The sequence below is a fragment of the Agelaius phoeniceus genome, chromosome 3 (genome assembly GCF_051311805.1).
Source record: "Agelaius phoeniceus isolate bAgePho1 chromosome 3, bAgePho1.hap1, whole genome shotgun sequence".
Lineage (NCBI taxonomy): Eukaryota > Metazoa > Chordata > Aves > Passeriformes > Icteridae > Agelaius > Agelaius phoeniceus.
In genome coordinates, this window is record NC_135267.1 from 21,183,408 (window position 1) to 21,199,425 (window position 16,018).

General features: G+C 42.2%; 1 protein-coding gene across 5 annotated transcripts in view; it reads right to left on the bottom strand.

The window, feature by feature from the left end:
* Positions 1 to 16,018, bottom strand: part of FILIP1 (filamin A interacting protein 1) — a 102,063-nt gene that overhangs the window by 18,537 nt on the left and 67,508 nt on the right. The window contains exon 1 of one of the 5 annotated variants that reach the window (XM_077174840.1): positions 5,670 to 6,004. The exons of 3 other annotated variants lie outside the window; for them this stretch is intronic. The gene's annotated coding sequence lies outside the window, so the exon portion shown is untranslated. Of the gene's footprint in view, positions 1 to 5,272; positions 5,490 to 5,669; positions 6,005 to 16,018 lie in introns of those variants that run through there. One more of the 5 variants, XM_077174839.1, reaches the window with a different exon arrangement.

Genomic DNA, 16,018 nt, shown 5'->3' on the forward strand with positions numbered 1-16,018 from the left:
CAGGTATGCACACTGAAGTTACTGTGAAATAATATTTTTTTCCAAACCACTGTCACAGCACCTACAGTTCCCACATCCTCTGTCAAGACACAGGATAATTCAAATCCACTTGCTTTGCTTACCCTAAATCTGAGGCTTCTCAGCTTCCTTTTTACAACTGAGATGCACATCCAGGTGGTAATAGCAGAGCAATTAATGCCTGGTAATTAACTTGCAGTAACTGGAACATTCATATCTTAGCAAATATCAACTTTTATCAATATTCTTCTCTTACGTGTTGGATTGTAGATGACAGCAGGTGGAGCACAGATATACATTCCTCTCTGCTACTCCAGCAATGAAGTGGTGCCAAGGGCCCCGGGGCACAATGTCATACACAAAGGATGTCTCCCAGAGCCCTCACCTGAACTCTACACTCCTAGCAAGAGCCAGATTAACTCTGTACTCAGCAACTGTTAATGTTTCATTCCTTGTTCCTGGGGGACTAGAATCAAAAGGAACTAGAAAGAAAAGCTTTAAGGAAAGAGAAGGAAGTCAGAAAGCAGAACACAGGATGCAGTAGGTAGGGAAGGAGAAGGCTGAAGAATGCATTTGAAAACAAGACTCAGATAGGATGTGGGAGTAAGAGAATAGTAGGAACCAGCAGTAGAGAGAAAAACAAACAAACATTGCAGCCAACCTTGCTGGGTCACAGATTATTCTCAAAAGAAAAGTCTCTTTAGTTGTGGCAGCTCTTTGGAAAGGACTGAAAAGGCGTGCTGGTGGATTCCTCATTATTGGTCAAGTTAGAATGTCAGAAGGTAAAAAAAGACCCACTGTCACTCACAAAGCATGCACTTTTCACACTGAAGAGGGAACTTTATTAGCATGCAATATATTCCCTGGCTGCTCTGTCTCAGTGCTTCATGCAAATGTTTCAGCCAAGAACTCTTCCTCATCTCCCCCAGGCTACATTTTTTAAGGAATAGTATGTATCCTTCCACAAAAATAGTTTTCCATGACAGAATAGTGAAGTCGAACCTGGTGGTGCTCTAAATGACACATCTCCCAAAGTCACAAACACAGGAGAATACTTCCAGCCTCCCTTGTCCCACAGGAAAATTTTAAGGTGACCCCTATGAATTAAAAAACCCCAGAGAACTGCTTTAAAAAAAAAATCTTGACACCCAAATGCCTAGAGATGCTTAGAAAACTGTCTTCGATTTGTAATTCCTAGGCCTGCACATGTGATTTTTACCCAGCAATTGCTCCAGGCAATACAAATCAGCTAGGCTGCTTAGCAGAGTGCAAAATAATGCACTGACCATACACGGTTCCACGTGATTACCTGAGAGTCTACTGGGGAATACTGCCGAGAAAGCCACTGAAAAAAATTGCAAATACCTGTTAAGCTAAGACAAGAAAATGCCAGTCATGAGGCTGAGCAAGAGAAGAAAGCATGTTAGCCCTGTCACTGCCTTGCATGAGTGCTAGCAGTGGGGAATAACCAGCTTGGCTCCTCTGGGAAAATAAAGCAACATTCAGCACTTCATTCTGCCTCCACCTTAGCACAGGGAAACTACATGTCTTAGATATGACAAGCCAACTTTCGGAGAAGATACTTATCAATACTTCTGTTTTTCATGTCTATGGGAACTTCTTCTAAAATCTGGGTCTGTGGGGGAGTTGGAAGGCAGCACACCAATGTATGTGTTAATTGCCAAAGTAATTGAAAATCTACACCTTTTCAGTGTTACTTCTAGAGACTAAAATAAAGTTGAGTTTAAGCTTGCTCCTGCTTTTCCATCTTTGTACAACTTTCATACCTCAGTGGTTAAACTGGAATTTCAGAAGGACTGCAAGGTGAAGTTGTCCCCTCTTGACCCTCACAGCACATTTGCTGCTATCAGGCTTTTCATCTGACTGCTGCTGCTAATGTTTGCTAAGTAACACCGATCTACAGGGGCTCCTATACAACACTAAAAGCCCTTAGACTCCCAGCACCTGGTCTTCAATGTGTTAGCCAGAGCAACTGCACGCTGGATTGTCAAGAGGCTGAAAGCACCTGCATTCAGGATCAAAATCAAAACAAACAAAACCTTTAGTACTGAAACATTAGATACAGCCAAAACACTGATAATCCAACAATTTGATACCCCCCAGCCTGCATGTGGTGTCTTTGTTTGTATTTTTTTTAGAAATAGAAATGAGAACTGTGTGGATACAACTGGACAACCTGCATTCATCACGAAGAGTCTCAGGGGTTTGGCTGAATGTCCCCAGAATGAAGCACACAGATGTGATCCAGGTCCCTGCCCAGCGAGGGACCACACTGCCTGCCCTCCTGTGGACAGCCCTGCTGCAGTCTGTGTGGCACCGCTTTCCCCACGAGCTACCACAGGTACCATGGCAAAGCCTGCAGCCCGAGTCAGTCCCTGAATACACAACCTGAACACACAGTCATTGCTGCCATGGCGGTCCTGGTGGTCTCTCCCTCTCCTTACTATCTGTCCTCCCCAGAGTATTTGAGGAACAGGTCCAGTACTCAAGGCAGGCACATTGCCCCTTGCAGTACTGTATAAATAAGCAGCAAACCCTTGGGTACAATGACTGTGTGCAACTGTTAACTGCCTCAGTTACAAACAAATACCCCAGGATGCTGCTGCTCCGATTCTGTTCTATAAAGAAAGACCTGACTGGCATGGTGCAGGATGCTGGAGTACAGAAGCTACTGCTGCAAGCTGACATGGTTCCAGCTGCACAGGGAGCTGCCTCTCCTGGATCCCCACCAGCCTCAGCTGTTCACAGCCACACCAGGCAGTGCTGGGGCAGCAGGAGAGCTCTGTTGGCAGCTGTGCTGGGGAGGCAGGAGCCTGAAAACTTTCAGCAACCAATCTCAGTTGCAGAGAAAGCAGACATTGGACTGAAGGAAGAACAACTATGGAATTAGTTTTAACAACTCTCGTGAATGGTTACTGGAAGTAGCTAGCATGGAAGATGTAGGAGGGGATCGGCAATAACCAGGCTCTCCCTCTCCTCCTGCCTTTAGGTTTGGTGCTGAAGTGTTTCTGCTTCCCCTTCCCTCCTCCAAGCTATGAATCGATCAACAGAAGGGCAGTGGGATGCTGACAGCTATAACTCTATCCCTCTAGTGATGTGCCTTCATTTCTTTAGTCATGGCTTCTCTCAAAAAAACACATCCACTTCCAAGTGTTTAAAACAGAGCATGCAAAAGCAAATAGCCCCCCAAACATTTATTGAAAATCATCCCAGCGTGTGTATCTCCCTTCCTGTTTGTACTTCCAGCAAGATGAGAAAACATCACAGGTACTCAGACAACCTTTTCCACCTCTAGCATGGAAATAGACACTCACCTACACAAGGAAATCCTGGGAAAGCAGGGCAAGCCAGATGCCCTGAAAGGCCATAAGCTGCTCCCATGGTGTGCATACACATCAACACTTGAGCACCACAGTTCAGCTGTGTTGGCCTGTTTTAGCCCCCTGCTCGGCAAACAAACAAAGCCAAGCTTTCCAAGGTGTCTCCCAGTGTTTAATAAAGCACTCAAAGGAGGGGCTAATGTAGAGGGCAATCTGGAGAAGTGGAGAGCTATTTCTCCTGCTATCAAAACTGGCAGTAAGAGAACAGCAGTTCGAAGAAAGAGGATGGAAAGGAGTCAAGCAGGTAAGGTCTCCAGGGGACCTTATTAATTGAGTTCATACTCAGCCTGGAGACCCACAGACTTTCTCATTGCTGCTCTAGCACAAAGCCATGTGACTTCCCACTCCTGTAGTACCTTACTTTGCCATTTACATTCCAAAAGTCTGTTGCTATGGGGTGTAATGACTTCTATCCCATTTCACGGATGGCCAGTAAGTGGGGGTTAAGGCAAATACATTAATGAGGACTTGGTCACTCTAAGGATCAGATGACTGAGTGCTGATGAAGGCTGCTTCCTCCTGAGGGGCCAACAGCATTTCTCTGCCACTCACACAGCAATCCCCAGGGAATTTCTACTGGGAAAGCAAATGTCTTTGCAAACTCATCTTTCCACTTCAAACCCAAAATCTGCTACTGTACATGCAGAGTTAGAGAGACTGGACAACTTCCTAGTGGTAGCTAGAAAGCTGCTGCCCATTAAGTGATGCAAGAGTCTGTAATCCCAGGACAATGAAAACCAGCAAGAGGTGGTTTAACTCAATAAAGGAGTTCCTTTTTTTTTCTGTTTAATGTACAACAGCTGATTTTGAAGATTATTTCTACAGCCACTGGGAAATCCTCCACATGTCAGGACTATTTCCCAGTGCTTCTGTGTTTGGGGCCAGGCTGAGATACCCAAAAGGCTGAATTTTGCTAGTTCTGAGTACTTACAACTTGAGCTGAAGTCAAAGAGAGCCAAAAGGTGGTCAGGCTCTCTAGGAAACAAAACAATAGGGCCTAAGACTCAAATTAGGTGATTAGGTCACCCTTTCGAATCATCAGCTTCAATACTTCCCATGCATCCACCTCAACTGGGAGAAGAAATATGTAAACGAGATCAGATCCCATGGCAAGACAAAGAATAAAGCACATCTGTATTACTTTTCTCCTTACTATCCATTACATTTTAAAGGTAAGGAATGAGAAAAATGTTTGAATAACCTTACTACAGAACTTTCCAACTTCTTGTTCAGTTTATCACAGGGTGAACTCTGAAAACAAACACAAGCTTGTTTAAAGTTCTAGTAAATCTAAAGACAATTTTTTGGGGCTACCTAATGTACAAACTCAAAGTGTAAAAAAGTGCATGCTCGTCATTGCTGAAGAACTGAATTAACTTTGGAAAGTGATTGTATCAAACTATATAACAAAAAATTAATATTCTTGCTGCTTCTAAACTACATGATAGTTTCTAAAATACACTGAAAGTAAAGGAAATGTTTTCTTCCTTAGGAGGACACATTGCTTGTAATCTACAACAGTTTATCTTCTGTTTCTAACACTGATTTTGGAAAAATTGAAATCCAGTTTGCTGAAATAGTTCATTTGTGTTGAAAGTGTCTTACTCCAGCTGAGCAGTGACTGAAGGCAGTATTTTGGAATACAAACACTTACTAAATTCAGTGTCCCCCCAACCCTTCCAGCACATTGGTCACGTAAGAAAAACACTAAAGATCTTTAAGAACAAAACCCGACTGACATCCTTTCAGACTGCACAACAGTATCATCCACATTCATTCCGGAGGTTAGAGGAGGGGAAAGGGAAAGAGCGAAGGCGAAGCAGCGTTCAGCTGAGAGATGAGAATTGCCAAACCTGTCTCCGGGCTGCGGTTATCCTTCCCTGACCCCTCGGTGCGCGCTTCGGGAGGGGGAACCGCACAGCACAGCCCCACCAGGTGCACCTTCCAAGGCTCCAGCCCAACGCTGCATCAGCCCCGGCCGCTCGGCGCTGTCCTGCTCCGTCCGGCCCGCCTGGAGCCGGGGCCGCCGCGCATCCCGGCGCGTCCGCTGCCCGCACACTCCGCTCCAGCCCCGCTCCAGCCCCGCTGCAGCCCCGCTGCAGCCCCGCTCCGTCCCGCCCGCGCCTACGCCACTGCCCGGTGCGCTCGCTGAGCCAGCCAATGGCGCATGCACACGGCAATTAGCGGCGCTCAAATTAAAAAACAATTAAAATATTAAAAATAAGAAAAAAGAAAAAATAGTTATCTTACCTTATGACTAGACCTACTTTTTTTCTTTCTTTTTTCTTAAGCAAGCAAAGCAGAACCCCAGAGGGGCGATGCGGGGCCCGGCTCCGCGGCGCCGCTGCCAGGTGAGGCTGCGCCCCGGGCGGGCGGGGCTGGAGCGGCCGGGCCGGGGCAGCGCCGGGGCAGCAGCGGCTCCCCTCCGCCGCCCCTCTGCCGGCGTTTATTATTGACAGCCCCGCCGGGCTCTCTGTGGCTACAGTTCATAGGTGAACGATTAAGAAATAATAATTTGATCGCAGAGAACCCCTCGGAGCTGGTTTTGCTTAAGTGGACTGGGATGCACGAAGCGCTGCTGCTTCCCAGTCCCAGCTGCCGATTCATTCCGCCGTCTCAACAAAAGTTCCTGTTGCTTTCCTCTTGTCTTGCCGGCGTTTGAAGTGGCAGTACTACTGCTGATACGCGCTGGCTGATCTTAAGATCGGCTGATAAAGGCATGAATACATGAAGAAAATCCCCTGGGGATTTAGTATACGGGCGTGTTTGTTTTTGAAAATCCATGCATAGTAGCAAGCCTAACCAAGTCTGGTGAGGTCTGAAAAGCACCATTCTGCTAGCTCCCTGCTTTAAAGAAGTCCTAAACCAGCCCTTTTGTTCCCAAAACAGCATAAAAGAACTTGAGGATTCCTTCTGTTTCCCTTATGATTCACTGTACTGCTCTCAGTCACTTTTTCAGGCTTTGTGAGGGGAGCTAGGAAGAAGGCTTCCCTTCCCTTCCCTTCCCTTCCCTTCCCTTCCCTTCCCTTCCCTTCCCTTCCCTTCCCTTCCCTTCCCCTTTCCCTTTCTCTTATGCCTTTGCTTTCCTCTTTCCCTTCCCATTCACATTCCGCTTTTCTTAGAAAGAGTTCAAGAACCACAAGCACTGAAAACATAGAATTTCAAATATTTCAAATATTATTATCCACTAAAAATGGATGTGAGTTTACATTTTTGAGAAACTGTCTAATTTAATGATCTCTCATTATTTTTCCTTAGGACTCTCATTCAGTGCACAGAATGGACAGAGCTCATTTGAAAAGCAGGTGCTTAGAGACTGGATTTATGCTTTTTATTCAAGATGTTATTTACCTCACCCTCTTCAAACTCTGCTGAGAACACAATTAATAATTTCTGGGTGGGAGGTATAAGTACAAAAGGACCAAGGTTTTCCTTGGAACACCTGCTCTGGGATACATTGGGTGTGGGTTTCAGAGTGCATGCAGATCACAATCCCTGTGATTTTGCCTGTTCCCAGGAATGGATGCTCCAGACTCCTGCACATCTGAGCCCAGATCCAGTATGCTCCCCAAAATGAGAACCATTCTTAGAGTGAAAAACATTCACAATCCATGTAAATTAGCTTCACATGACTTTACTAGCCCCATGTAGGAAATCTGTCACACCAACACAACAATGAAGTCACATTTTCCAGGGAAATCTAAACAAGTCTTAATCATTCTCTCCCATTTCAATTTCCTTTACCTCATTTACTAAATACTTTCCAAAAGATGAAGCTGGGGTCCTATAGAGAGATTGTTGCTTCCTGTGTGCAAAGCTGATGCATCGTGATATGTTTCTGTTTTTCCAGTGTCAGAGGAAAGGTTTCTGTACAAAATGTGTTTGATTGTGCAATTACAAATGATCACATGCATTGAGCAGACCAATGATCTGCTTACTCTATTTACTGTGTCCCTTGCAATCCCATTGTTTGGTAGAGCTAAACATTCTTTTAAAAGAGGAAATTGCATACACAATGGCAAACACTAAGATATTGACCATTGAAATGTAATGATGTGGCATTATACAGGCACTTTAATAGTTCATCAAAAGAGCTTAGATCCTTTGCATGGCCTGCATAAAAAAAGTCTGCACTCTAAGTTAACAAAATAATTTATAGCAATAGCAGGGTGTCAGCCTCGAGGCAGTTTGATACTAGAAAGGCATGGAGCACTTTGCAAGCAAGTTTCAAAACTATCTGCTGACAGATGGGTTTGGCTGTGATCAGCAGCCAGGAGCGAGGCTGTGCTCCACCGGGCTGCTGGCTCGGCAGGAGGATCTCTGCTCACACACCCCATCCCAGCTGGCTCTGGGCTTGGAGCTCATTGCACAGCCATCCCAGTCCCACTGCACCCACTGCTGAGTCCCAGGCTCTCCTCACCTCTGCACTGCATTGCTAACCCCCACCTCCCAGATCAACAACCCTTCCAGGTGTCCTCTGGTGTCTGCTCTGGCTGTCCTTTTGTCTGGGTTGCCACGCTTGGGCCAGGCTGGCACTGCAAGAGACACATCTTCCCTCATCTGTGTTTTCATAGTCTCAGCTCTGAGCAGAAAGGTCAGGGATGTCAAGAGGATGTCAGAGAAAGTGCAGTGTAGTAGTAGTGAGCCTACGTACCTGCACTGGTTAAGTCTGTACCACCATGAGATTTCACAATTAAAGGATTCTCCCATCACCATTTCAACTACTCTGAGTACCCATCACTACACTGGTACCTGACCTACAGGGAATATCAGGTAGGATGTCACAGCTAAGGCCGAGCAGGCCTTTAATATTTACAGCTTTTCTTTTACAGCTTAGAAATCACATTATGTGTCTATATAAAAATAGAAAGGTACTTCATAAGTTGTTATTTCTCAAGAGTACCTCAACTTTAGGTCACTTCAAAGGCTGGGAAAATTTAACTTGCTCATGAATTTTTTTGTTCACACATTCATTGGGATGAAGTAATTCGAGAAATGCATTCCTGAGTAAAGTAGCATTTACAACATTGTGAGAGCAGATAAGAAAAACAACAAGAAATAAAAGCAGCAGAGGCAATAGATATGAATCCCAAATTTCAACTCATCTTGAAAATCAGAAATTATACTTTGCATCTGGCATGATTGCCTACTACAGAGAAGAGTAACTGGGAAGCAAAAGATGGAATTGGAAATAAATGAAAATTGAATGATGTGCTAATAGACTGCACATTTCTTTGATAAGCTGCTTTCTTTAAAAATTTCCTAACTATGCACAGCAATAGATTCCTCTTGTGGATCTCAGAGACTTGTAACAAATTATTGCCTGATTATAAAATTCTCTGTAAAGAGAGCTTTGTAACCTTCCCAGCAGACTGTCCCTGCTCTCAGTTGCCTCTTTACCTTCAGTGCAGAAACACATGGAACATTTATAGTGAAGGCAGAGAGCTTGTAACTCTCTCCAACTTCTCAAACATGTTAGAAAAAGCCCAAAAATTTCTGTTTGTGCAAAGCAAAGCTTTTCCTAAATTTGTGTTTACTTACATACATGAAAAGGTACACTGTGTGCTTGCCAGACTTTTTTATTTTTTGTTCACAAAAGCTTCAAAGCAGTGAAAATCTTACATCACTATCTTGTTTTTCTTTTTTTTCCCTTCTCTTGGTTAAGTCAAACTCATTTCATAAGTCAGACTTGACCTCCACTTTCTGCTTACAGTTGTCTGCTCTGAGTGCAACAGATACAAACTGATTGAGTGTCATATTGATAGAACAATAAAATTTTGAATATTTAGGGAGGGAAGAGGCTGATTTTAATTTGCTGCTGAAGATATAATGAGCAAGGTGATCCATTTGGAGAAGAGAAATAAATAGTGAAGATAAATGCAATAAATTCTTGAAACATGACTTTGTAGGAAAAGCCTGAGAAAAATACTTCAAGTTGGACTCTGTGCTGTTGTATCTCAGGCAATACACTTTATATGGAATACGTCATTCACATTAAAAAACTTCATTTAGTGAGCTGCCCTGACAACTGGCTTTGTTCACCTTTGTTATTTAAAACAGGTTGTTCCATGCAGCTGTTAAAGAAACTGTGTGCACACAGGTTTTTTTATTACCCCTCAGATCTTTCAGAATAAGTCATGCTGCCTAGGTTTTAAATTATTTTTCTGTTTATTACAGCATGAAAATCACCTTACGTTGGGATCTGCTGCCTTTTGTCAAAGCATGATTCAAAAGTTTAACAAAAGCATTTCTGGGGCTTTTTTTTTTCCCTGTTGCACTCTACCCCCTTCCTTTTGGTTTTCTGCTTTCTTAGCACTTGTGTGTAACCTTCTGATAGCTGGAAAGCTCAGCATCTCCTATACTGCTGGAATTAGTTTAAGTAAAAGTGATTACAGCTGAAGCAGAACCTGCCTGTGTCACAGTTATTGCTTCATAGTATGATTTGGTCATATTTTGGGAATAAGCACCAGGAGTCTCATAGAAGCCTCTTGTGGCCCTTCAACAAGAGCATCTTGGGAGCCAAGGGAAAAGGTGTCCTGGAGCTTAGACAGGGACACTTGGCAGGCTGCCACTTGCTGCCCTCTGTGCACCCACCACTGAGAGTGCTGGCTGCTTCACCTGCCTGTGCTCTGTCAGAGCCCCTCACCAACGCCGTCTGCCTGCTCTGGGCTCCATCCTGGTTCTTCTAAGTTACTTGCTTTTGAGGTGCTAGGTGTTCATGGGGAAACATCAGGTGGAAGAGTGAGCTCAAGACTTTAAAATCAGGGAGAACATGCCTATTCTTAGTTTACCCAGAGAGAATTAGTCTTCTGGGAGTGTCTTGGCTTCTTTTGCTCCAGCTGGGTCTAGGATGTGAAATTAATCCTGATTGATTTTCTCCTTTCTGTTGCTTTTGTTTTGTTGGCCTACACCTGTCTCTTTGCTATTCCTCTTTTTTTACAATCCAGGTCCATCAGTTCAGTTCTTGCCCCATTGCTCTCACTCCTACTGATCTTTTCTGGACATTCTTTTCTTTTGTGTTTCTTCCCACTGACCCTTCCTTCAAGCAAGGTAACCCAGTAACCCACTGGAGTTGAAAGTCACCTGGGTCCTACACCTAAAACTAAAGGTTGTCTACCTCACTGCTCCACATTTGAAACACCACTGGAATACAGTATTTGATAGAGTGAGTAAAACTAGTGGGCAGAGAAAATGAGAGAAAACAGAATCCAAAGAATTCCTGCTTCATTTTCACATCAAACCATACAAGTGATGGTTTGTGTCTGGAGTCACCACGAGAGGGTCACCAACATTGGAAAGTGTGCCAAAAAAAATGAAAGAGTGACAAAATTTAAAATCTGGATTTAGGAAATAGCATCATTAATATTGTCATCGTTTTTGCATGCAATTGCACACACTGGGCTAGTCAAGCATGGAGAAGCTCACACAGCTGTACAACAGCAATGCAGCTTGAGAGCAAGTATCTGTTCAAGTGGAGTCAATATAAAAACTCATCTCTGTCAATGCAGGGTCTCAGACTTTTTCAGAAATGCAGCCTTTGTGTGCACTTGTCCATAGCATATTCAGCCACCTTGGTCACAGTGACCTAAGAATAATACAGTACACACCTATAAAAGCAGAGAAAAATAATCTAATGAAGATTCCTTCTTGATTTTTAATTACTTCCTTGTGAGTGTCATATTATCAATGATTTAGCAAATAATGAATCCTCAGAAAAATTTTCAAATGCTGTAAAAGAGCAGCCAGCAGCTGCTTTTATGATCTAGAGAGGGACCGATAGATTTTAACAACATCAGCATAGAGTAATCCTGGCTGTCACACCTCATCCTAATATGCCATGTGCCAGCTCTCAGTCTGAAAGGTTGTGAAGGTATTTCCATTACTTTTGATGCCAGGACTCTCAGTTCTTGCCCTGAACACAAAAGTCCACACACATTCCACCACATCCATCCCACAGTCCCACCTTTGCTACTGCTTTTTGCCTGTGTTCTGAAGGTGCAGCATAAATAGGCACCTCTCCCCTCAAAACAAAACAAAACAAAACAGACAAAAACCAACCAACCAAACAAAAAACAAACAAAAAAAACCCCCAAAAAACAACAAATCCATTACAACTCTGCAAAACTACCAAATAAACCCCCCTACACCTAAACAAAGCTTTTGGATTACCACATAGCTGTTTACTACAGCTCATGCAATTCTAAGGTTTGCTGATTGCATTAGATTTGTGTCTATTGAGAGACAATTGGAGAAGAGTCTTTCCTCACAGCTCCCCTCCCCAGCCAACACAAAGGGCCTAGACTCACCCGAGGTTTGAGCCTGCTATTTTACCCTCTTACTTCTGGTTCCTCAGAGCAGAATTCAAAAAAGACTCCCATAAATATCTGGAATGCAATCGATGAAGAATTTTAAAAGGAAAAGATAAAGAAAACAAACAAACAAAAAACCAAAAAACTCCCACCAAAGCCCAAAACAAAAATACTGAACCAGTACACATATAAATATGAACGGTCACAGGCATCTGATTTTTGAGCAGATCTGTATTTTGGTTGCCCAGATTTGCTGTTGCACATCCTTGGTAGTCCTGTCATCTTGCCTGAACTGAGCATCATTCTTCACCTGAAGTTATTTGGACCTTATGAAATACATGTCTTTAAAAGCCAGGGCTTTGTTCTGAGGACAAGAGAGACAGGGGGTGATGACAGCCCTTGCACAAGAACAGGACCTGTCAGTGCTTCCATTCAAAGAAACTCTTACTTGCACCAGCCCCTGTGCATCCCTTGCCACAAAAACAGCATGTGTGGCTTTACTTCTCTCCTCAGTCTGAAATACTTCTAGTTTGCACTACCCCTTTCCAAGATCACGTCCTGACTGTAGCCTGTTGAGTATATGAACAACTTAAAAAAAGGACAGGGAAAACTCAGGTTCTGAGATGGAGAGCAAGCAAGGAGAAAGTGGGCCAGTTTCATACAATAAGTGGGAATTAGAAGGTGCTGTGCTTGCCTTGGTCTTCAAATTTCTTTCTTCCATGTCTGTATTGCCCTCTGAATAACTGCAGGGTTTAAACAATCTGGCCTTGTTGCTCTCCAATCAGTTATTCAGTCATCAGCTGTTGACTTCCACTGGACATCCTCACTTACAAATCACTATTATTTTTTAAAATCACTATTATTTTTTAATAATATTCTTCTATTGACATAAGTGCAGATAATGCCTCATGCACAAGGAGGCAAAAGCTTACAGCCTCCTTAGTGGAATCAATAGGCAATACTGACCAAAATGAATGCAGAACACAAAGGCATAATTTGGCTGTGGAAATTATGTAAAAAATTATAGGCATTAAAACTATTGCTATTATCATTGCTGTTGTTATAATTATTATTGTTATTATTGTTATTATTACTATTATGCTTTATTGTTGTTGTTGTTGTTATTGTTATTACAATTGCTATGATGAACCAAAATGCTTACATAAGTTATATAAAAATATTATTTTACAGGAAATATGTATTGCTGACAAGTTAATTTTCTGGATTGCAGACTCCCATGCAGAAACTGCAATTCCACCCAACAAACTGCTGTACGTAATACATTTATATGTGCATGTATAGACTTCTACAGGTACAAGCATTCACGCCTTTCGGAATTCCTACTCTGATTCTATTAATCCCATTAATCAAGAAGAGCTCTACTGACTTCAAAGGAGTTGCAGCAATGCCAGCTTTGTGCTCATAAAAATCCAGCACAGGATTAATTATTTCCTAAGACCTGAAGAAGGTGGATGTAGAAAGCTTGGATGAGCTAATGGTGGGCACGAGGCAATGGTCTCGTCACTGAAAGCCAGTTGGAGCGGCAGCACTGGTTCTGTCAGGTGGGGACACGAGGCAGTGAAAGCAGGACAGACTCTCCTCCATTGCAGGGTGAGCTGTGCCAGTGTCACATGAGCTGTTCTCCACACTGCCTTTCACTGTGACAGACACAGCTCTGCCCCTGCTGCTTTTGGAAACCACGGCTGTGTCCCAGGCAGTAATTTTCAAAATGAAAAAATGTTGACAGCTATGCATCATTTTAAAACGAGTTAAATCATCTAGGAAAAGCCTGACATTTAAATGATGAAAGAGAACACATCTATCCCTTTCTGGTTCCTCTGAAAATGAACTTTTTAAATGGAATTGTACAGGAACTTTCATTCTATGATATATGTACTTATCACCAAGAGATACTTTTTCAGCTATGACATAATTGCTATCATCAGAAAAACATTGCTGTCATTCTGCTATAATTTAGTGTCATTTTCTGCTCATTTCTTTATCTTCCCTCATTAAGGCATTACATGTTACTATTAATCATTCCCTAACATAAGCGACTGCATAACAAAGCTGTGTAATTGATTTTTCAGTTTCAGAGCTTAACCAAAAATTTAAAAATATATTTAAGAAAGCTTATTCTTTTTCTCTCGTTCAAGTGAAAAAGTGTTTCATGTGGATTTCAGTGAAACATTTGTTTGTTTCAGATCAGTCATTTCATTTCCATTTTTGTCATTTTAAGAAAAGCAGGGGATAGAAAGGACTGTATCTTGGCCCAATTCACCAAACCAACCATAGTTTTTTGTTTTTTCAGAAAATCAAATGATCTGCCTGGACCAGTGAATTCCTCTGCCTGCGAAATTTGAATACTCAGGCCCTGACCTACAAGAAGATTCTCATCTCTTTGGTGAAAAGAACCCAAAATTATATAAGTGACTTGTAAAACTATAACTATTTTTCCCAGGAAAAATGAGAACAGACACCCCAAGGAACCAGTGATGTGGCCAGGAAGGCCTCCTTTGAGAGGTGGATTCAGGTCCCAACAAGTTGACAGAAGGATTAAAAGTCTATCATGGTCCAGGTGAGTGGCATAATCACAGGGTTATTTGATATGGTTTTTTGACTAGCTGGTCTTGTGAATTAGGTCACCAGATTTTCTTTGTTGACATTAATAATAGTCTTACACCCAAAATGGTATGTCTTAATGAGTTTTTAAAAAGTTAGTTGAAATACTAACTATGGTAACACAATATTTTAGTCAGGCACCTACTCAAGTACCTTACAAATATGTGGTGAATTACACATTTTGCATTTCTCTGCCCTCACATTTGCACAGGCCCTGGCAAATTTCACAGGAACACTTCGTCTGGATATTTGCACCCCCTGGATTTTTTTACTTCTGCCTTAAGATTTCTTCACATACAAGCCTTAAAAAGAAATGAAAACTGAAATGATGCAAATATAAAACTGAGTATTTCTAATCTCCACTGCTGCTGGAGATGCTGCAGGAATGAGAAGAGATGCACGACTTAGCACCCTTCTGGGGAAAGAAGATGGAGAAAGCATTACATCTGTTTAGGGTTAGGAAAGCTTCCATACAGGCTCACTGATTCAGAATAACCCCCCTAGTCAGATGATGTCTTGAGGTTCTTGATACAACTTATGGAGGTTATCAGACCATACAGAACAGGTCTTGGATATTAGTAGGGCATTAGGGCAGTAGGTCACATACTTCACTAATTAGACTGTGCATCTCTGCACAGGTAAACTTGCATTTAAACACGAAGCAAATATCCAACATGTTCAATTTCAAGACCCCATTATATATTTATACTTGTAAATAAGTGGTATCTATTTAAATTTTTTAGAAATTCACTGAAACCTGGCATTTCAACTGAAACCTGTTTCTAATCTCTCCGAATGAGGAAGCAATTTTCCCTACATGACCCTGATTCAATTCTTGTTTTCTTTGCCTAAAAAATGACAACTTAAAAAGATGGCCTCAGTAGAGCTGCGAACTGATATTTATTTCAGTAGTATAATAACTCTGAAACATGCCAAAGGCCTCCTAAATGTTCAAATTGTTACCTATTGCACCCTGGACAGAGTTTGAGTTCGTGAGTGGATTTTGAATGAAGTAATTTTTTCCCCCTGTCTGACCCTGGGAGCATTTGAATTGATGATTTTAGCAAGCAAACTTGCTAGGAATAATGAAGTACATATAGTTTTGTATAATAATTCTCTCTCAAGGGCTGTGAAGCTGATGCCTACTTAGAAAAAATTTTGGAAAAGTAGCTGAAACAACACATGATGCCATTTTATATAATCCCAGAAGTGACTGAAAGACTGGACAGTTTTGAGGACTATCCAAGTGTAAAGAGATGGATTTGGATTAGTCCCAGCTCACATTGTGTAAGACTTGCAATACTTTCATATTGTTTCTCCACAGTCAGATGTAACTGTTTGTTCTCTCGTTTTCAAATTACCTTTGGAACCATTTTGTTGGAAGCTGGGACCAGATTCATTAGTTAAAACATAAACTTTTAGTCATCTCTGCCTTGCAGTCAGCTAGAGCTGTAAAACAGGACCTGCAAAATGGACTGCCTTCAGATCTACTTAACTGTGCAGAGATTGTATTTGTATTTTCCAGGTTTTAATTAATTTCTTTTAATAGACTACCCCAGAATTTCTTATCTGTGACCCTGTGAATATATTATATTGACAGAAAATAACCAGCTTTTTCAAACCATACTGATAGCATGCCAGCCTGAAAAGAACAAAAATGCAATGCTG